Source organism: Sander vitreus, chromosome 8, assembly GCF_031162955.1.
Source record: "Sander vitreus isolate 19-12246 chromosome 8, sanVit1, whole genome shotgun sequence".
Lineage (NCBI taxonomy): Eukaryota > Metazoa > Chordata > Actinopteri > Perciformes > Percidae > Sander > Sander vitreus.
In genome coordinates, this window is record NC_135862.1 from 7,869,018 (window position 1) to 7,892,651 (window position 23,634).

The window sequence follows — 23,634 nt, forward strand, 5'->3', positions numbered from 1 at the left end:
ATCGATGCTGGACTGATCAATGTGTCATCATCACCGATAAGCCACACTTCCGTCTGACTGTGACTGATGTTTTTGTTGGTTTTGCCCGCAACTCTTATCTCCAATAAATAACAGGAATTTGTCTTTGTATCGTTTGCCACCAAACACCCTGCCTGTGTTTTAACAGATGCGTAGCAGTAGACAGTGTGTTTCTAAATTATTTGGCGAGTGAGTGTTCTCTCAGTCAAAGGTCACGTCTATTTAAAGGGTTTTTCCAGATGAAATGTGTTTGAAGTGCAGCGAGGGAGGGCTAGGGGAGGAGTGCTGCCGGTGCAGTATGGGGAAACACAGCAAGGTCATTGCTATTCAGAGCACACTGTACTGCATTGTACAGTAGGTGAGCAAACATCACCAGTGTTAAACATTCTTAAAATAGTTCATTTAAAATGCACCTCACAGTAGAAGTTATTTTGAACAATACACTATGTTACATTTTCAAGTCAAAAAGCAGAAGACCGAGTGCCAAATTACTCTTCTCTTCTTGGCAAAATGACCCAACACTGCAAAAATCTCTACATTTGTTCAGTTTAAGGCTACCCTTTAAATCAATTCAAATGGGGATACCACAAAATGTGCTCTTTGTAAAGAAAGTAATTTAAAATCTATTGGAGGGAGCACAGACCAGCACCAGTCATCTCCTGTCACTATTTCGATAATAGACTCTCACACACTCACACACACACACACACAGGTTTGTGGCACTATCTTTGTGGGGACCCGTCATTGACAGTGCATTCCCAAGCCCCTTACCCTAACCTTAACCATCACAACTAAATGCCTAACCCTAACCTAATTCTATCCATAATCCTACAACCAAGTCTTAACCCTCAAACAGCCCTTTAAAGTTGTGGGGTCCAGCATTTTGGCCCCACAAAGCTGTCGGGACCCCACAAGTATACTGTATTCCCGGTTTTTGGACCCCACGAATTTAGTTAAACAAGAAAACACACACACACACACACACACACACACACCTCTGCCAAGAACTAAATGACACATTGGTGCATGGCCTAATGTTTAAATAAAAATCACCTAATTGAGTTGCACAATGCCACAGCTGCAAAAGGGGTCTGATTTGGCCTCAGGACAAAAGTAGGTTAAAACATTATCACTGTTGATTTTTGGCAGCCTGCAGAGTGGGCCGCTGGCACCGCTGCTCTGATTATTTAACAGCCAGTGAAAGTCAGAAGAGCTCCCTGATGATGCTTTCAGCCTCCAGCTCTCAACAACAGCATGAACTTGAAGCTAGAAATATTTGTTGTTGAGATTCTCAAATCACTGTCTTAATGCTAAACAACTAGCCAATAATTGATTAGTTATTTAACGAAAAGTAAATGAAAGCCAAACATTTGCTGGTCACAGCGATACAGATTGTGACTAATTGCTTGCTATTCTCACATTATTGTAAATCGAATACATCACTGCATTTTGTGTTTCAGGACATAAACTGAGCTCTGGTAACTTGTGATGTGAATTATTCGTTATTTATGAATGAAATAGTAGTTTGTATACTGATGATACTACAATAATGTTTACTATAAACAGTACTTCATTTATTGTTTAATTATTATAGAGATTTACATGACATGAACACAAACTTTAAGCAGTACAAATGTCTGCCTATAAACTGATATCGCACACCAGAATAGTGCACTATATTAATTATAAGTCATCAGTCTATACAAACTGATAATCATAACTCTTTTTTATACAAAAAGGATTATGGTAGATTAAACCACTGATCACAGATCTGAGGATTTGAACTTTTTTTCTTTAAAGATGATTTTTTTTTGGCATTTTAGGCCTTCATTGGATAGGACAGCTTAAACATGAAAGGGGGAGAGAGAGAGGGGGAATGTCCGAACGGAACTGAACCTGTGGCCACTGTGTCAAGGACTGAGCTTCTGTACATGGGCACATGCTCCACCAGGTGAGCTACCCAGTCGCCCGGATTTGAACATTTTAATTCAATAATGCCATTCAATAATTTCACAATGCTTAGACATACTGACCAAAATTTGTAGAAAGAAATTTGAATAAAATGACATGACATTAAAAATGTGATTTAGTCATTTTAGATGTTGCCACTGTTGGTTCAGAGGAGGAAAGCATGCAATACCAAAACTAATGCTTTGCCAAAAGAAACATCTGTGCCCTGTTCTAAATAACAGAAAGAAATGTGATTTAGCGAGAAGCTCATCATTTAGTTGCTGCATTGCCGACCCTATCTTTAGTTATGATTTTGCCTTACATTTGCACTATTTAGAATGTATTACTGTATCGTATATATTACTTATCTTTCTTTATCTTATTTGTACAGATTACTTATCTTTTTTTTTCTTTATTTGTATATATTTTTTATCTTTTATATTATACATGTTGTACGTGTCCTCTTTGGACCGTGGGTCGGAGAGAAACGTATTTTCAATTGCTCTGTATGTCTGGCACATATCGCAGAATTGACAATAAAGTTGACTTGACTCTACACGGAGTCTTTAACTAATCCTCAAATCATAATACTTTACAGGTTATTTAGCAAAAACAGAAAATTTAAAATCCATTTATCATCCCACTCTGACCAGTTTGAAATATTACTGTAGAGAAGTGGATGGTCTCTAGCTTCCTTTAGTCTTTGGCTCTGGAGGACCACAGTGCTACAGCAAACTGAAGAGCTCACTATCCTGACCAAGACAAAGCTGGACTGCAGCCATACAGAGAGATACAATACAATATAGACTTAAAGTTGCAGAGCTTTCAAGCATGCTATCAGTCCAAGAAACATCTGCGAGACACTTTGTGTTGCTTTGTTGGTGGCTAGCAGTAGGGACAGAGCAGCCCTGCGAGCAGCTCAGTGCTGCTGCTGCTGCTGCTGCTGTCACATTAGAGCCAACTTCCACCTTGTTCGGCCACTGCAAAAATAAAACTATGACAAAAAATGCTGGAAGTTTCCTCAGCATAAGCAGAAAGAAAAGCAGAAAACAGAAAGCCGCAGACTGTTTTTGTTTACCTGTGTCCACAAGGTCACTGCTGCAGCTTCATTAATTTTGCTCCCCTCCAAGCATGAGAATGTGGGCGAATGTTGCGTGAACTGCACGCTCTTCCTGTCTGAAGGAGGAGGGAGCACCAGCATACTAGCCTAGTCCTATAACTGGCCAGGGGGTAAAGAGATGGAATACAATCTGACCACTACAAACACACAAACTCAAACACACACACACACACTCAGTCGGCCTGCTGAATTCCGAGCAGGCCGTCGCTGCCAGCAAATTCCTCCCCTGGCCCAGTGAACATGAGGCAGTGACACATTTGGTTCAGCTCCATGCTGCTGCCACCATGTCTTGTTCAGGTTTCACAGCCATACACTACCACCTACCCACCCACCCACACATCCAGCAAACATCACAAACACAAACAGCCTCTTTTATTTGATTTTCTCACAGTCCATCTCTCTCACACTTTCTCCATCACTCTGTTCCTCACTCCCACTCAGGCTAGAAAGCAATTAGAATTGTCCCCTTGTTTGATTAAATGAATGTGTATAAAAGCTCACAGAGGTTTTGTCGGGTTAAGTAGTAAAAACCAGACATTTATCTGCCACTGTGGCAGAGTGTGAGCTGAATGCTACCAGTGTGCCCACTGGCACCAAAATCATTGTAATGTGAGTTATTACGAATCTCTTGTATCACACTTCAGACTATCAGGCTGATAAGCACAACCCATAATGCTAGTCTTTGGTGCCACATTTCCTTTTTTAGTGGTGACGGCTAAGCTTTCAAGGTGCTTTATCACAAATTGTGCAAGGCTTTTAGAGTAAGGCTGGAGGGTTGTGCCAATGTAGTTACCAGAAAAAAGATTTTTCTATATACAACAGGATCCAGTATGTTAACACAAAGAGGACTACTTTGGGGTGCATCTAGATCTTGCACAAAGCAGCTTGCTCTTTAGCTCATCACTGCCTCATCTCCCACTCACCTGGCTCCCTTTGTCACACCCATTGTTTTATTGTTCAGACAGGAAGTGTAGGTAAATTGGCCCTGCTACAACCCGGTGTATGACCTCAACATCTTAAGAGCTAATGCACGAAGCATCATTTTGCTCATTACATCACAGCGCTTTTATGTTGCCAGGCAGCTCCCCCCCCCCCCCCCCTCATCTCTGGTTTCAGTGCGACCCAGTAAAAATAAAGAGCATCTGCAGCAGCACAGAGGGGATGAGGTGGGACTGACAGAGGCGGGGCGGTCGCTCAGCACTGCTGGCAGACTGGGAACAACACGGTGCCAGTAATAACTGAGGCAGACACCCGAATCACTGACATCACTGGCATGGAGAGACCCTGCTGCCACGGACCAGGGCCATCTACGAAACAGCAATTTTCTATTGGATAACAAAGTATTTAAAAAGGATATTTAGCCATATTTCTGTGGACACACTAAAAGTAAGTGTATTAGTAAGTTAATTAACCCAAATATTGCCAGTTCCATTGCTGCTAATTACTCGCCACACGTTTAAAGCACTGAAAAGACAAAATACTGACAACTGATACACTGACAAAAGCCTATTGATGCATGTATGGCAATGTGTATATGAATGGGAATGTATTTTGTTTTGTTTATTGTGTTTTGTTTCATATCTTCTGTACGTAATGTGTGTGTTAATGTGTAATATATAACATACAGAAATGAATAACAATACATTTAATAAGATTGATTAGATTCTGAGGGACCTAAGAACAAAATGTAAATAAAATAGAATGTAGAAAGGGAAGGTGTAATAAGCAAATGCTTCAACCTACACCTTGATTAGAAACGAGTTAACATGACACCGTATGAATTAAGGTGACACTTTTTACCATTTATGTTATGTATGTGATGTGTATCTATGTGATCGAAATAAACTAACTGACTTAACAACTAACTAACTAACTAACTAACGGTTCTCTGAAGTAATTGTTATGAAAAAATGAAAAAATACAAGGTGCAAAGTCTAGAGGTCTCAAGATAGAGCTGAAACGCAGAATGACCGTGTTAACTCAACATATTAGGGGAATAAATCTTAAAAATGAGTTACATTTTCAGGGCGGTCATTCAATATTTGGCCATATTTCAAATACTACTACATAAAAATGTAATGTGATTCCTCTTACAGTAGAAATAATAGATGAGATCAATACAAAACTATCAAGCAAACCAATTTTACGTCCTGTTTTTATTTGGAATTAACTCGAAATTAGATTGCCCGTAAACATTTATTAGACGACACAACTTCAATGTTTTTTGAGTTCATGACTTCTTCATGAGTGACTGTAAAAATGAGCAAGTGTGAGCTACATTGCTAATAAAATGTTTATTGAAGTTTAATCATGAAACATGAAACAGCTACAAATGATATGTATTGCATGATGTGCATTTGGCAAATTCAATCATATTACGGCCAGTAGTTTCATTAAATGTATTATCTTGTGTGTGTATTGTAAACACACTTACAAGATATTATTTAAAATAAGTCCTGGAATACAAAGAAAAAGAAGCAGGCGTTATATTAAAATCCACAGGCAGGATGGAAACTCATTTGTTCCATAAAACGTCAGAGTAATCACTATTACTCCACGATAATAAAGTTAAAGTAGTGTGCATACCTTTTAGTACTGACAGTGATGATAAGCCAGGAAACATGGTCCCTCCCCTCAATGTCTAAACTTGTCAACAGCCAAAGTCAAAGCGGTAGAAAAACACTCAGCCTCCACTGAACAGCTCTCGCCCCTGTGTTGTCGTTGTAGCACTTGCCTCACAACATAAACACTTCACCAATACATCACCCACAAAAGGGAAAGACTTCACAGTGATGCAGCAAGAGAAGCACAGCAGGCCCGTCAGCAACACCACAAATGCAACTCCAACGCAGCATACGGTGACAAAACGAGCCCTGGCGCCACATGACATTTTTATAGTGCTGCTATGCTAATATTAGTTATAGGCTGGTTATTTGTTTGATCGATTTGCTGCACACTAAACAGTAGCGCAAGAAACTAGTTAGCAGAATTGGAAATAATATTCACTGACAGTTTGAATGTTCTGATAAATCTGTGAAAAAGAAATCTTTCCATTTGCTCTCCAGCATCGCCCAAAATGGATGTGTAAGATTATCAGTATTCATTATCAAAAACCTCTCAACCTGCAATGGGTGAACCTGCTTGGAGCAAGCAGCGGTCATTACTTTCAATGAAAAATGTTAACAAGCCAGTTTAAAGCTATAGTGCGTAGTATCTGTCGCCCCCATGAGGAATTCTAAGTAATGACAACAACACTGTCACCACCCCCACCCCTCCTCCACGCAGTTGCTAGTAGCCAAGGAGGACACGGTGGATTAAAAAAACATGATGGACTCTTCAGAAGAGGTAATTATCTTCACTCGAGTTTCTGCGCGCGAAAGTCGCCGGACACCGCAATCTTCTGAACATAGCCATACTGAGAAATACAGAGAGAGTTTTGTGGAGCTGATAGTCTTAATTAGCTTTGTAGCAACTCATTTGGCAATGGCTTGAATGTAACGGACGTTCATTAATATCAAAACGTTACGCAAAAGCTTTCAAGTTTCACCTCATGGTTGCAGACAGCTGGTGCAGAAAAATATCTCTTAAACTCAAAATATCAAGGCTGCGGTCGTCGAAGCTCTCAGCTAAACACTGTTCCTGTCTCTTAGGTGTTTTGTTCAAGCTGCAAACTTAAACAAATTTATGTTCACATACCTGCAAGACATCAGTTTATGTCTCGGTCAAATTCAGGTTCGTTTTAACCAGTTTTCGCCCACAGAATCTCATTTTGCAAACCCTCGATTTTAATCATCTATTTTCAAGGTGAACAGATGTGGTTTATATTGTCCTTTGCTTGAGGATGCTCCAAAGGTTCTCAATAGGGTTGAGGTCAGGGGAGGATGGGGGCCACACCATGAATTTCTCTCCTTTTATGCCCATAGCAGCCAATGACACAGGTCAGAGGTATTCTTTGCAGCATTAGATGGTGCATTGTCATGCATGATGATGATTTTGCTACGGAAGGCACGGCTCTTCTTTTTGTAAGATGGAAGAAAGTGGTCAGTGAGAAACTCTACAGACTTTTCAGAGGTTATTTTCACACCCTCAGGGACCGTAAAGGGGCCTACCAGCTCTCTCCCCATGATTCCGGCCCAAAACATGACTCTGCCACCTCCTTGCTGACGTCGCAGCCTTATTGGGACATGGTACGCCATCCACTACTTCATCCATTTGGACCATCCAGGGTTGCACGGCACTCATCAGTAAACAAGACTGTTTGAAAATTAGTCTTCATGTATTTCTGGGCCCACTGCAACCGTTTCTGCTGCTGTGAGCATTGGTTAGGGGTGGCAGAATAGTAGGTGTATGCACAACTGCAAGCCTCTGGAGGATCCTACACCTTGAGGTTCGCGAGACTCCAGAGGCACCAGCAGCTTCAAATACCCATTTGCTGCTTTGTAATGGCATTTTAGCGGCTGCTCTCTTAATCCGATGACTTTGTTTGGCAGAAACCTTCCTCATTATGCCTTTATCTGCACGAACCCGTGTGTGCTCTGAATCAGCCACAAATCTCTTCATGTAACATGTTAAGATGTGTTTGATTGAAATAGCTTTTGATTTCAGTAAATATGAACTCCTAATTCAGCAAATGACCATTTTCAGTTATTTACAACCAAAAAAATACTTCGAAACTATGTTGTGCATAATAATTTGGAACAGTGCATTTTGAGTTTTTCATTGGGTGGTTTGTTCAATGAAATTCAACTTGCAAATACTGACTGTCATTTGCATCAACTATTTAGGAATATCAGTGTAAAATATCATTTGCATAATAATTTGGAACACAATGTAGTATAGTAACTACACAGAAGTCCTGACAGCTCATTTAAAGGCACAGTTTCTGAATACGGGCTGTGTGCATTTCTGTGGATTGAGCGTTGTGATACTTTCACAGTATTTATGTAGCACCTTGACCCGCTTTATAATAAAAAAAGAATCTAAAATCTCACTTTTTCAAATATGGGACCTTTAAAACCACACTAATTTAACATTTAAAAATGTGGCTGCAATACTAAAGCTGTATAAATGCCAGCAGGGTGACATCTACATTCACTAGAGGGATCCATTATGCATTTATGTTACTACGTAGTCAGTAACCTTACATCACAGTCCCGAGGGCTCATTCTTCAACATTCACTGTACTTTGAGAATAAACCCATTGTAATTATCCAGACCTCATGCAGGAGCATTTCCTGATAGCTCGACGGGAATCAGATCACTGCTTGTTCGACACTTGTCCATATTCAAATCAGCGGTGATGCTTTGGCCCCCTGCCTCAGCGCCTGACTGACTCTAATTACAGGCACTCCAACACCAGGTTGAGGAGCAGGGAGCCTGTTAAATGTCTTATTGCAGAGATAATGAAAATATTTTGCATTAGCATAAACAGGAATGACAGTGGAATGGAGCCCTGTGATTCAGAAGAGCATATAGAGAAGTGAATAATGCTTAGGCTCATTACGGAAGTGCCTGCACTGACAAAAAATTTGCCTTCACACTGCAGTTTGTGCCTTCGCAGCAAATAAGATTCATTGTGAACAGATTGAGAATCTGCTTGAGAGAGGGAGGATTTGGGGAGGCTATTTAGGGGACGCAGAATGTGTTGCAAAAGAAGCTATTTCTATGGATTTTATAATTACAAATTAACTACTTTTTCCAGAGTTTTGTAGACAAGGCCATCAGTTGCTGGGCAAGAATGAGGATTGTAAAGTAATAGAGGACAAGAATGTAGGAAGTAAGTGCAGAGTTAACATGATCAGCATGTTAACATGCATCCCATCTACTGGCTGCTCTTCAGCGGCAGTAGGGCTACTGTACGTGGGTGCGGGTCAACATCATCGAGGTAAAATGAGGAAAAATGTGTCACTGGTGTAACTTAAGTAGTTGTTGCGAGCCTCATAGCTACAGCATTTCTGCCTACAATGTGCAGGGTTAATAATATAATGGGATACTTTATTGACCCCTGTTGGAAAATTCTCTTGGACAGCAGTGGAGAGGAGCTCTGCTGCAGCGGGCTGGGACTTGTAGGGCACTTCAATGGGGTAATGCTTGCACTAAAGTTAAATTAAACTAAAACTTGAGAATCCATCCTGAAAACAAACAAGTCCAACTCTTGTTTCCTACCTCACTACAAAAAGATAATCATGTGTCCTTCTTATGAAACTAAGACTAAGGCTGCATCTCATGGCCCTTATTTAATAGCTCCTCGACTGCTCGGTCCTCGGCTGAACCGGAAGTTGTTCTGTCCCTCCTCGGTGAAGGTCCGTCACAAAGCTCTTATTTCTGCCCCAAGGAGCGAGCATCGAGGAGGGATCATCGAGGAGCTATAGGCAAAGATACACGAGAGCAGCCTTCCCGGAAGCCGTGCAGCTGATACAGTTGCTATCTCTGCCCAAACAGCTGACGAATTCATGTGACGCTTTAGAGGAAAGGACGTCTCACCCCTCCAAAAACACATTTGCTCGTTGACTCTCTCCTCCCATGATATCTCCCTCCCTACCTCTTCGGTGGGAGGGACTAAGAAGCGAGGAAGGAAGGCAAGTGGAGGAATCGAGGAGGCAATTTAAGGGCTCTGAGATGCAACATAAGAGTATATATCAATGCTAGCAGCTCTGTGAGGCTGTATGATAGCACAATGGTGCTTTGAGCTAAATGCTAAGGTCAGCATGCTAATATGCTCACAATGACCACGCTAACAGGCTGTGGTTTAGTTGGTATAATGGTTTTAATTTGTCTAAATTTTACCATGATTACCATCCAACATTTGCTTATTAGCACCAAACACAAAGTACAGATAAGGCTGGTGAGAATGTCATTAGGTTTGCAGGTATTTGGTCATATTGACGAGTTTACATTTTTGACCTGATGACATATGAGTCAGGGCAACAATAAAGTTATTACACTTCATCCTGAGGGGAACATGAATGTCTATACCAACAAGTTTCATGACAATCTATCAAATACTTGTCGAGACATTTAACCCAAAACCACAAATGTCAACCTCGTGGTGGGGCTAGAGTAAAAATCTGATCGCCAAAGACATTAGGATACATTGTCTGGGAACCACGAATGCTTTAGTGCTAATTAATCAAGTTAATATTGAGCCATTTCACAGGATGAATACAAACTTTGATCTGCTGGTTGCGCTAAACTAAAAGTCAGAGGCTCACCAAAGTCATCAGGATTCTTCTTTGAATGATGAAAGTCTGCGCAAAATTTCATGGCAATCCATCCATTGAGCCATGTCGCTGCCTTAGCTTAAAAAAATATATTTTATATTTTTTTATATATATATAAAAATCTGTTGCCACAAAATCGGTATTCTGCAATATTCTGCAGCCAAGGTTCAGTAAAAATAGTATATAAATGGTATCAGAACATCTCAAGCTAATGCTGTTTATTAGCTAACTATTGTAAGGCTGGGACAGAATAGAGTCCTTGTACTTGCCAAGGAAAAGAGGAGAAATCCAAATAGAATAAATGATACACCATGTTCTATTTAAAACATCACCATCATTAAACTGAAGAGCCGTTTCATTTACTTTGATCACTCTGGAGTGCTGATCTGCAACTAACAAGCTTAAGGACACAGTCTGAGCCATCGATCCCCCTGACAGAGCGACAGGTAGCAGTTGCTCTGCTGTACAATATCTACTTCCACCATCTCTCATCCTGTCTGTCCTGACAGCATGTGGACATGCAACAATTCCTCTGTTCATACAAAAGGAGGGCTCGGAGTAAACAGAGCAGGACCGGTGGAGCTGGACGCAAATATGCCGACAACAACAAAAAATGAAACGTTAGATAACATAACTGAAGCGGGAGAGGAGATGGCATATGACTGACAAATGGATTGCATCCCGCAAATGACCATCCCAGTGAGATGTGTATGTTTTGTTAGTCAGTGCCCTTAACTTCGACAAAGGAAGGTTAAATAGTAAGTCAATATGGAGATTAAAATATTTATTATAGGATTAACAAAGAGAAGGGAAATAGAGATATAAAAGTAAACATTTAGTATTGAAAATATTCAGAGGTTTTTACTGTGCATGTTTTTTTTTTTATATAGTTCAACAGATGAGATGTGTTAGGAATCTGAGTAACAGATATGGAAACTTTAGTGCTGTTTTGACTTCTACAGGTGAATAGGAAGACAGTTCATTCTTGATCTTGGAAACTAAACCAATAAAGTGCAAGCTCAACTTTTAAATCAACATGGATTATAGGTCCTAGAGATTTTTGAACATCTATTTCCATGGCAAATGCACAAACGTAATCTGTGGGTGAAGACTACAGAATAGAGTGGAAAGCTCCGGACCAATTAAGACCTTGAGTTAAGATTGCTCATTTAATAGATACTATGTATTGCTTTACTACACTAGCTGAAAACATTACACGGTGATCAGCACAACACAACCAATCACTGACCAGATACAATGTACGTAATCTAGCTGACAAACTGACAACTTGACATTGTCTTATTACAATAGTGATGAAAATCATAATTTGATATCCATATACACATATCCAAATACTTACATAAATACTCCATAAAGTTACATTGTACATGTATGTTTCAGGTAGGTCCAGATGTTTACCATGTATGCGATGGTTTGATTCCTCTCCCCACTGTAAACTATAAACTAAAAGGCTCTATGAAAAATCACAAGTAAATCAATTTAAAAGTGTTGCCAAGGCTCTGTGATCCTCAGTTTAAAATAGCAATGTGTGTTCACTCTTAAACCACATCAATTAAATCTCTTGTGCCACATGAGTCACTCTTCTCTCTGAGGTGATCATATTTTCATTGATTCCAGGAAAGTCAACCTTTGTGCCCCTCAAAAGTACATGTATAGGACTATTTATAGAGCTTCCAGCCTGATTTGGCTCAGCTACACACAACCTCACAGCCGTGAGTCCAGCTCATGACCTTTCTTGTCCCTACCATACCTCTTCTCTCCTCCCTATCAGAAACTGTTACCACTTATGCTTAGTGTGTTTCCTCTCTATTTCATCCCACTCTCTAATTTAAAGTCTGTTTTTTTCTCTCTCTCATTGCCTTTGTCTGAGCACTCATCATTTTTTCCTGGAACATCCTGCTTTTACAAAAGCAGAATTTATTTTTTTCATCTAAATCATTCAGTACATTTACATGCACACCAATATTCCACTATTATTCAGAATATGACAATATTCAGAATTTGATACAGGTCATGTAAACAGCATATTCCGGTTGGATATTCCGAATAAGGCCTTTTTCCGAATATAGCATTTTCCGATTAAGACGTGGGATATTCTGGTATTATTCGGGTTTTAGAGCCATCGTTTGGACACGTATACAGCGCATTCGGAATATGAGTCTTAATCTGGGTTTTCACCGCAGGCTTATGGTCAGCTCTGTGCGTTGCTATGGTTTCTGTACACAAACCAACCAGCCAACAGTTTGCAGGGCTGCAGACCCGATAAGAAGGAGAAACACAGCTACTTTTAAACATTATCAAAGACTTGGATATCAACAGGTTTTTGGATATGCCCACACATCGCTACGCCAACCTTTGAAAAGATCTTGAAAGAAGCTGGTTGAAGGAATGAAAGAGGGAAAAGGCCGCCGCTGGTAAACTTTGAAAAAATCCTGTTTCGCACGGCTACATGTAAATGGGAATATTAGTGGAATACTTACTTTCATTAGCGATGTAAACAGCTTAGTCGGAATATCGTCTTTTTCAGAATTAGGGCAAGAAACGGAATATTATGTGCATGTAAACGTACTCATTGTCATCTCTTCTAAATGTTGTGACGCTGTCCCAGCTCATGTCCCCTCACAGCAGCTGTCGCCTTATCCCTCCCCACCTCCCACCACGACGCTCCCAAGACAGACACACAGGTTATAAAGCAGCCCTGACAGTTAATTGCAGCTCCATCAAGTAGCAGGATTGGGATTCTTCAGCCCTGATGAGCCATTCTGTCTTGATTGAGGCTGTATTTTGGGAGGTTGGTAGAGGGATGATGGTGTAATGGAGATGTCCATCACAACCAATCAGAGACAGCAGACCGAGTGGCGTCCACCTCTGTTGCTACTGGTAATGCCACAAGGCAGAGGCAAACTCTCCCCCCCACCCACCCACCCTCCAGCATTCAAGAGACTGCTTTGGGACATTTTGTTGCTATGGCAACGTCGAGATGAGGCCATATTTGGCTTTAAATAAGCCCCCATTCTTGTCCATTGCAATAAATATTGCCAAATAGCGGTGGGATTTTAAGGCAGGCAAGCAACATATCTTCTGAAAGAGAGAGAGAGAGAGAGAGAGAGAGAGAGAGAGAGAGAGTGTGTGTGTGTGTGTGTGTGTGTGTGTGTGTGTGTGTGTGTGTGTGTGTGTGTGTGTGTGTGTGTGACAAGAGTGCAGCTTTTAGCCGGACAGCGAGGGACTCGGCGTGGAGACTGACAGCCTGGCATGCTAATGGGAGACAAGTCTACGCTGCATTCACATTCAAAACGCTTCACAGTTTCCCGACGGACCCCATCTTAGAGAGGGGAAGAGGTGTGTGTGTGTGTGTGTGTGTGTGTGTGTGTGTGTGTGTGTGTGTGTGTGTGTGTGTGTGTGTGTGTCAATGTCGAATCAAAGCTGGCAAGAAAGAAAGAACAAAAGAAGATAGCAAACGGTTTAAATAATGAACTAACCAAAAAATATTGGAATACTGGAAATATGGTGCTATATTTCTAAAAGAGAAGACAAGTTATTGACAAATGTGTACATGAGTAGGTCTAACAAGGTTTAACACCTTCAAATGTATAGAGTTATACAAAATACATGTCCTTTTGGGGCATTCATTTTGGCCTGGAGCTTTAGGATGCTGATGTAATCGCAATGCCGCCAGTTCGGGTCTGGCAAAGGACGGTGCCTGTGTCATTCCATCTCTCGCTCCCTTTAACCTCTCTATTACTGACAAATAAACGCAAAAATAAATACACAAATTTATTTACAGTTAACCTGAACATTTTTTTCACTATAAGAATGACGGTGTGAGCTTTGCCAGGGCAATAATTTTATATCTTTTATAGTCTTTCACTGGAGCCATATTATTTTACAAAACTCTGTTGTAAACACTAACCAAATTTGTTTTACAGGAGTTTTGCCTGATGTAATGTATAACAATGCCGAGCGGTTAAGATGCATACCATATAAACATCTCCAGTTTGACTCCAGCTAAGGATGTTTGTTGCATGTCTTCTCCCTCTCTCTCCCTGCATTTCATGTCTGTATCTTTACTATCTACATCATACAAAAGGCAAAATACTGCCCTGATAGATGATGATGTTGACTGTGTTTTTGCATTCATCATGACATATATCAACATGAATCAGAAAATATTATCATTATTGTGATGTTGTTGTTATCACCCAGCCCTAGCGACAGCATCACTGGCAACCCATACCTGGTCACTGATTGCAATGTCAACATGTCAGCAGGTTCCATATATTTCTTAATTACACTGAAAGGCAACATTCAAATGTTTTTGGAAATACAAGGCTACACCATTTCCAAACAAACATACTGTACCACTGAGTTTCTTGTGGAATCACTAGACACTGATGTGGGTTAGAAATCTGCTCCGAAAATGTAGTTGAAAGACAAAAAGATTGAGTAACGATGCCAGAAATAAACAGTTTATGTTCCCAGAGATTCGACAGGATCTAAGAGGCCTGTTGCATGTTAGCAACCAATGACGTGACAGAAATGAACCAAGGTGTGTGGACTCCTAATAAGACCAACAGCACTCACAGACAGAGAGGTGAAGAAATTGAGAGATGATGGCAATCTGATAAGATTTCCTCATTTGCATGTATCTCACATATATCTTTAGAGGCAGTTTTGATCCATGTATTTTACCAGATTTTCTATAAACAACCGTGAAAAATAAATGCATAGATTTTACAGCTTAAGATGCAATGACAAAGTGGTAGAGGGAGATAAAAAAAAACAGCACAGTCACAAGGAGACAGGCACGACCACGCCCACACAAACACACACACGTTTTCCACTTGAGGCGGACTGACGAGCATCTTATTGATTCAGTTGAGGAAATGTTTCTAAATGCCATGCAGCAACACCAAATTGCAACCTGATCTGACACCGCAGGACACTGGGATATTTAATACGACTGCATCAAACCACTGGCTCCCACGTTTGAGGTGATATACCGCGCTAATCTAGGCGATTAAAAGTGAACAAACTAAATACACACAATACACATATATTAAGACATTTAGCTCCAACCCACTGGGAAGTTAGAACAGTTGTGTAAATACAGAGTATTATTGTTTCCCCACAGCATAAAGTTAGATCTGCATAGAGTGATGATAATAAATCACAACCCCTTCAAGATAAATTACAATCTGAAGGTGGATGCTTGGGTGGGCTGATTAAATGTTATATGTGAGCAGCAGTGATAATCGCGATGCAGCAGCAGCTTAAGCCATGTAGACAGTGTACAGAGCGCCCATATTAATGTACAAGATTAATAAAAACGCAGTGTCTTCCCAGTTTTGGACAGCCAGCAAAAGACCAACAGACATGGGGCGTTATAGGAACAAAGAATATGTTGGGTGTCATACAAACTGGGAAGAAAAAAGACTTCCCCACCTTCATTGCCAAGTGACGATGAAAAGTCCCAGGTTCACTCACATTCATAAAAAAACGTGATTACATACGTTAATATTCATAGGTGCTGTAAGGTGAAAGCGTGGCGGCCCCACCCCACCACATATGTACATCATACAAGTCGTGAACGACAGCAAGCCATGATTGGTCGGGGCCCCATGTGTGGTCTAGCAAGTATTTTGTCCGAGTCACAGCATATTGCAGAACAAATGTCTGACTCTACAATCACCCATCTGTCACAGTGACTATCTGCTGGCATAAACTGAGCATGACAGCATAAAAGAGCCCCTTATTGTATAAGTGCCTGTGGATAAGCTGAGTGCAACAACATGTCAATAAAACATTTAGCAGCACAACTCTAGTTCATTGCCTGAACTAGCTCTGTCCATTTGATGTCTGTGAGATAGATAAATATGCTTCCATGTCTACACCTGCTATTAATCATGCCTAACCCATGATTCACCCATACTTTCCATATCCAACTGCAAACCAAAGCATTGATTTACACTTTAAACCCTTCGTTGACTATTGGGCTGTGAGCTCTGTCCAAACGTTTCTGAACCAAGACATGGACGAAGGACTCGCAGCTGTTAGTGTTGTGCTGCTGACATGCTTGTGCTGTGCAGCCCAGGCCGACGACATTACTCTCCAGACAATCTTGTGGCTCACAGTGGGAGGAGAGGAAGAAGGAGGAAGAAACAAAATTGGAAATAAATCTCAAATCTCCAAATGACAGAACAATTGTACATGGCGGCGTATTAGAGGATTGTGAGTAAGGCTGATTTCAATGCTTATGCTTGTTTAACAGTCAATCTGGTCACATCTAGGGTATTGCAGTCTATAGCCAACTGGGCAAATTTAAAGTAAAACTAGCCTCATGCCAAGTTCTACCAACAAGATGTGATGAACAAACATAAGAGTCTAGCCTCACTCAGCTGGATTGGTTTGAGAAAACAGAGCAGTGAAAATTTGGCTAGCCGGCTCAACTGCAACCAAGAAAATGATAGCTCAACGCTGGCTCCCCCCCACTCGCTTTGTATACAACAGTGGTTGGCGTATTTTCTAGACATAGTTATGCTTGAGCTCTTTACAGCAAGGATTAAAAAGCCAAATCATCAACTATCAACCTATGGAAAAGCGCAGCAGCGCAAATATCAGACTTCCTCACAAGAATTAGAGGAGAGTGATTAGGCAAGGTGCGATTTCTGTTTGTTTTTTTTGTTTTGGGGGGGTGGGAGAGGGTTTTTGTTCTTGTTCAATCTGTGTTTATCTGTTCTGTGCACCATCTGCTATTGCCTGTTACACGTTGTGGAATTTGTTTTGTATTTCTGAAGGTGCCAATAAAAAATTGATAGCAAAAAAGAAAACAGAGCAGTGGTGAATTATAGACTACAACCCATATTTTAACCAACTGATTATTTCAGACAAGGGAGTTTAGAATCCCAAAAGGCATGTTTTAACAAACTCTCCAAAGGAAAACTAACTCAGAAATTCATACTTTCATCAGCGTTAGATCTGTATTGCTAGGACTGGCCACTACAGCAGCATCTATCACTTCACTGAACCTTGGTTTCAAAGATGTGAACACTTCCTCCCCCACGAGGGATACACAGATCTGCAGCTGCATTTATTACCCAAGATGCAAATGTGCCTATAAACTAAAAAGTTCCAGATCAGAGTAGGCAGATAAATGCAGGCACTGAAAATGACATCCATCCCTGCTTTGAATCTCAAGTTGCACATTTGCTTCTTTTTTAATTTACCAGACACAATATCCCAAACGTATTTTTACAGTAGGAGCAACTGATGCTGAAATATTAAAAGTTTGAACCTCTGTGGCAAAACACAGGTATACAATGGCACTTTATGCCTCATTAGGAGGTGGAGAGAGGAATCCGGTCTACCCACTGACACTGAAGAGAATTACTCTGGTTCTGCTCCGGCCCACGCTTCCCTCGCTGAGTCCACTGAGACTTAAGCGAGACAGAGTTTCTTCTTGTTAGGAGTTGCCAATGTGGGCAGTGAAATACATTCGATGGAAATGTGTTTGGGTTGTCCCATTTGTCCTACTACGGTTGCTATGCTAAAAATATGGATTGCACTTCAGTCAGTACTGTTTAATGTTGAGTAGTGGACAGCACCAACATGTGTGGCATAAACAATGTACACCAGATCTGGACTGGGGTTTAAATGTCTATATGCATATCCTGCAAGACAACACCAATCTGACTGTGGTTTTATTTATTTTTTTAAGATTATTCTTTTGGTCATTTCCGCCTTTAATGGATGGGACAGCTCAGATATGAAAGGGGGGAGAGAGAGGGGGGGAAGACATGCATGTCATGCACGTGTGTTTTGATGGGAACCATATAGCGTGCCCTGTCTGTGTTCCTTTTTTTTTTTTTTTTCCACGCACAGTCCCACTTCTTCATACATGTAAAGTGGATGCTTTGATTACACACAAAGCCGTCTCAGATTAGACAGGGATTAGAGCTGTGCATCCCACTGAATTGAGCCAGCTGGGGCGTAATGTGAGACCTGAGAGACTGGCAGGCTCAAAGGGTTTCAGTGAAAGACCGATGGAGAATGTGGAGCAGGCTACACATCCAGCTCTGGAATGGAAGTAAGGGGTTTTTTCTTCCCCCGGCCCACATCACTGATAAAACTGCTACAGTACTTCAAACCTGCAGAGAGACTGTAGACTCTGTGGACTCCATTTACATTAACAGTGTCTGGTAAACACCATTCACTCTTTAATAAGATAATTACAGTAGAAAGAAACAATACACTTTGGTATAACTTCCCCTGAGTGCATCAACACATTATCATCCTAATATGAATCTAAATATGAAGTAAGCTCCTGTCCTGCAACCTAATGGCCTTTGGACAGGATAAATGTGTATCCAGACTCAAAATGACTCTACAGACCTCTGTTATAGATACTGACAACAAATGAATTATAATGCACCAATTAAATACACTGGATCAGTAGACTTATTACAGTGGACTTATTAAAAGTTGCAGGTGTCGGCCAGGCATGACAACTGAGTCAGTGATGTTATACATTTGCAACAACCACATTTCATAAACCTTCTTCAACAAAATTAATAAAATGTACATAAGCTTTAAAAGAAAGCTTGCTATATGAACGTTAAAGGCGCGGGTATATAAACCTAGCTTAAGTCATGTTATCTATGACATGACAACAAAACAAAGATTTGACATTTTTCAAAAGAAATTGGAAGATTTGAAGATTTGAGATTGAGATTGGAACTCAGTATTTGCTACAGTAATATTCTGATTTTAGGCACTGGAATTAGTATCAAGAGACCAGGCTGGGGATCAGTTCATCCCTAATGCAAACTAAAGCAAAACTGATACTGGATTTTTGAGAATGATACCAAAAGTAACATTTAAGAATTCAAATCTAATAACAATATATCAATCAATAGTCATTGTGCTAACATTTAAAAAACACATAGCATACACAAACATCATTGACGTGCACGTTTTAAGTTTATATAGCTGTTCAAATCAAAATCTGAAGTCCCTAAAAAAAAGACCAAAAAATGAAACCATGTGAATGCTGTTGCTGACATTTTTCATATTTATATCAATCTAAAAAAGAACACATTATTATGAAATGTGTTGTTTCAGGCTTTCCAAATTAACAAGTCTAACACAAATTTGAAATGTAGTGTAATTGCTACATTATTAATACACTAACCTTACTTCCAATCACATTTTAGTTTTTGCACACAATAATCTTAGACAACTCATTTTTATCACCTAATCTTTTCTCTCATCTGGATGACGACAGCTGGACAGTAAGAGGATATATTTAAGAGTGTAAATCTAACTGAAACTGTACAAGTGACTGGGACAAAAATAGAATTTTGAGTGACGGGGGACATGCACCCCCCCTTTCCCTGTGGAAATTACACTTTTGATCAAAAAATAATATAAGGCTGCAATGTGTCCGTTCCTGAGGGTTGAATAGATACTGTATAAAGATTTTTTTTTTTTTTATGTATTTAAAGAAAATGTATCTACCTTTCCCTGAAATGCAAGGCCCACTTTCCTCATTCATGCTTATAGTCTACAGTTACGTTTCTCACCACTAATTGTTACTATTGGCTTTTCTTGTAGAAACTTTTGTAGAGATTTACTAATGGAAGTAAATGTTGTCTATCCAGTACCACTGTTAAACAATCCATACTACTGCTACTGTATGCTTATTACACAACACATACACATTAACTGAAACAAGGACAGAATCCTGATGCACTGATATTGCTCTCGACAACATACAGTCAGTGGCTCGGACTCTCTCCAACCTTCCGAGGCTGAGGCCCGTACAGAAACCCAAACTTCCTCCAACAAGTGCTCAGCATCTCGCCTCCTCTCCAATTTGGCCAGAACTAAATCGAGAGTTGCTCTAGGCTACTGTCTGGTCTCTGCACCGTTTGACTCTAATGAACCCATATCCAGCAAGATTTTAGGTGCAATTGTATTGGATGATAGAGATATCTTCCCATCTTGCAATATTCAGACTGCCTTCTATCCTCTCAGCCCTGATGCTCTCACTCCTGGCACAGCACACACACACACACACACACACACACACACACACACACACTGCATGTGATGAAACCAACGTTAAAAAAACATAGATTACCCTCGCCACCAACAGCTTTCTGCGCTGCATCTAGCCACCAAACCTTCAATGAACTCTTCATGGCCGGCTGCTATGTAGAGAAAACAAACATGGCTTGTTTTTATTTCCTCCCACTTGTCATGAGTAAGGCAGGTTGAGACAGGGACACATCTAGAATTATAACAAGGGTGACATTTGGGCACAGTGTCCCATCTAAGAATGGGAAATTAGCTTGTAGTGTTGGACATCATACTAATTTACCATCCCGGCCAAGCACAATATATTGTAGATACATTTTGTCAATCTGGTGGCTAATGAGCACAGGGAAATTTCTGACATTACAAAAATGTCAGAAATGTCTTTTATTCTTTAATTTGAATTCAGAGTTTGCATTGTTCCCCTAGAGGCTGAGACATGAAAAATGCAAACAAACAAGGAAGTCACTGAAATGTTAACAATCTGGCGATGCAAGCTTTTCATCCAACAACAACAACATGATACCATGAAACCACTAGTTTCATGGGTACCGTGATACCATGCTTAGGTAAGCATGGGTAAGCAAAAATGACATTTTTCAGACTGTTCCCAAAGAGAGGCCGTTAAATCCACACTGTGAAACTGATATAAAACCTCATTCTGTAAATTCACAATCTAATAATATACTGATCAGAATCACCTAATTATTTGCATTGACTGCATTGTTGATGTGGTCATATCAAGATGTTGATAATATTTTGGAACGCAGCACAGTCATTCCCAGTGTAAAACTGGAGTAATACGGAAAGTATCTGCTGCAAACATGTTGACCGCACCGGCAGCTGCTGTGCCATTCATCATAAGCTTTGGCTTTAAAAACTTTATACAAAAAGGCTCAAACAAAAGAAGTGATTAATGCAAAATATGTGGACTCTAGCTCAAAGAATTGATACGTGACTAGTCGGAGACTTGTGAGCATCTCTGATCAGTGTATGTTTGACCAACCAGGATTATTGCTTTCCTGTGGTTTCTGACTTTGCAGTGAAAACTGACTGATATCAATAGTTAACCCACCATCCTTTTACCACATCACCCCCGCCACAGACAAACCACAATGGGGAAGAAACCACAGCCATGACAGCTCTCTCTCTCTCTTTTTAGTGTTAAAAGTGTTGCTGCGACAGCCCGGCCCCTTTGTGACATGAGGGCACCCTCCCTGAGAGTGACTTGTAGGGAATTCATTTTGTCAAAGTGTCAGACGCATCAAACCGCAGCAGAGTGTCAACACTCAGTAGGAGGAGAGGAAAGCTACAGAGACTGAATGACACTCTCCTGGAGAGTCCCAAGATAAGATGCTTGGTCAGAAGCTTGTACTGTACTGTGCCCTTTTCTTTGCACATTTCCTGTGCAAGTCTTTGTTTTAATAAAAAAGAAAAAAAATACCCAATGCATTCAAGCGTGTGTGTGTGTGTGTGTGTGTGTGTGTGTGTGTGTGTGTGTGTGTGTGTGTGTGTGTGTGTGTGTGTGTGTGTGTGTGTGTGTGTACCAGGGTGGTTATTCAACTTTAAGACACATTTAATAGGATTTTTGGTTCCTTTTAGCATCTAAGATTAGTTTTATCTTCTTCCCCGGTACTGGAATCTGTATGCAGGAGTCATTTCCTCTTTCTTTGTCCCGACATAATCTATGCTCCAACCCTCAACTGTCCTATTTTCAGTTTATGCTGGTTGGCAATGTAAAGTTGGCACACTTTCTAATGCCTGGCTGAATTGTGCCAACATGTACACTGCTTCAGGCTATGTATTCAGTTGTTCTCTTATTTAAAACAGTGCCATTTTACACAACAATATCACAGTAAAATACTCCCCTCAATCTCCTACTGTACCATACTTTGGCCTGTAATAAAGAGCAGCTGCATTCACATGTTAATATTTATTCACAATTTAAAAAAAAAAAAAAAAAAAAAAAAATGTGAAGAGACTGAAATGTGAGGAGGAGTTCTCCAAATGATCAGGAGCATCGATTTTAATTTCACAAGACATTTTAACTGTCTGGAGCATTATCTTCTTAAATGTCTGTCAATTAAGTGTCTGCCTCTGAAGCTATACAGCAGTCTCTTTGCTACTCACTCACCTTAAAAGCTCTTATACCTTTACAGTGTCCTTCTTTTTACAGTTATTACCTATCACACTCTCCTCACAGTTATTTCTGCGTTGACTTCAGATAAGGTTTAACACTGAAAAGCTCGTTTTTATTCCTTTACCAGCAAGAAATCCTTTTGCGCAAATGTATTTAGTTACCTAATACAAAATGACATGGCATGATAGCGCCTCCACTGTAATAGATTTTCTTGCTGGGTTTAATTTGTCACACACATTAATCAGTCCACGTTTAGAGATTAGCGGGCGATTAACACTTTGCCATCTATCTAGCCAAATATCTGAGAAAGGTTGAGGTGGCTCTGATGTTAAAGTCAATTATGAGTTTTTGTAAAATGACTGTGCCTATGTATGTATAGGAGTGTGTGTGTGTGTGTGTGTGTGTGTGTGTGTGTGTGTGTGTGTGTGTGTCGGGATAAGGCAAAGGCTTTCAGACAATCTGCTCCATTCACCCCCTGGTAGGCTACCAGCTCAAATCACCTGACTCGTGTGGCTGACAGACCTGCACGGGCACACGCACACACACACAATATTGAAAGTAAAATCTGCATATGCAGTTAAGTGCACATAGGTTCACACCTCTGGGGTGTCTGGGTAACTCGACACATGCAGTGTTGTGAATTTTAATTTGTCACATTTCACTCCCCGTCACTCTCTTGTATTCATCCGGGATCGATCCGATGAATACTCTCTGTAATATGATGCGATATACTGTATGATGCTACAGAAATACACACCGTCTATCGCTGTCTAACGTATTTACAAACATATCTTTAACTCATTCATTTTTTGCACTTGTCAAATATGTTCGACCATCGACACCTTTCATCAATAGGTAGAACACATAAAGTACGCCCACTCAGAAAACACGACACTCAATTACCAGCCCTCCACGCAATACTCCCAAACACACACACACACACACACACACACACACACACACACACAAATACAATCAATACTCTGAGGCAATCACATGCAGGCCCTCATTAAGCCTTTACGCTCACCTTAAGCCTCCGCGGTTGACTGACGCTGCTGGCTTATGCTGGATTA

At 40.5% G+C, this 23,634-nt stretch overlaps 1 protein-coding gene across 7 annotated transcripts in view; it reads right to left on the reverse strand.

Annotated features, from left to right (window-relative positions):
• Positions 1-23,634, reverse strand: part of LOC144521908 (pleckstrin homology domain-containing family A member 7-like) — a 139,822-nt gene that overhangs the window by 77,906 nt on the left and 38,282 nt on the right. The window contains exon 1 of one of the 7 annotated variants that reach the window (XM_078256574.1): positions 3,047-3,101. The exons of the other annotated variants lie outside the window; for them this stretch is intronic. The gene's annotated coding sequence lies outside the window, so the exon portion shown is untranslated. Of the gene's footprint in view, positions 1-3,046; positions 3,102-23,634 lie in introns of those variants that run through there. 7 annotated transcript variants of the gene reach the window in all.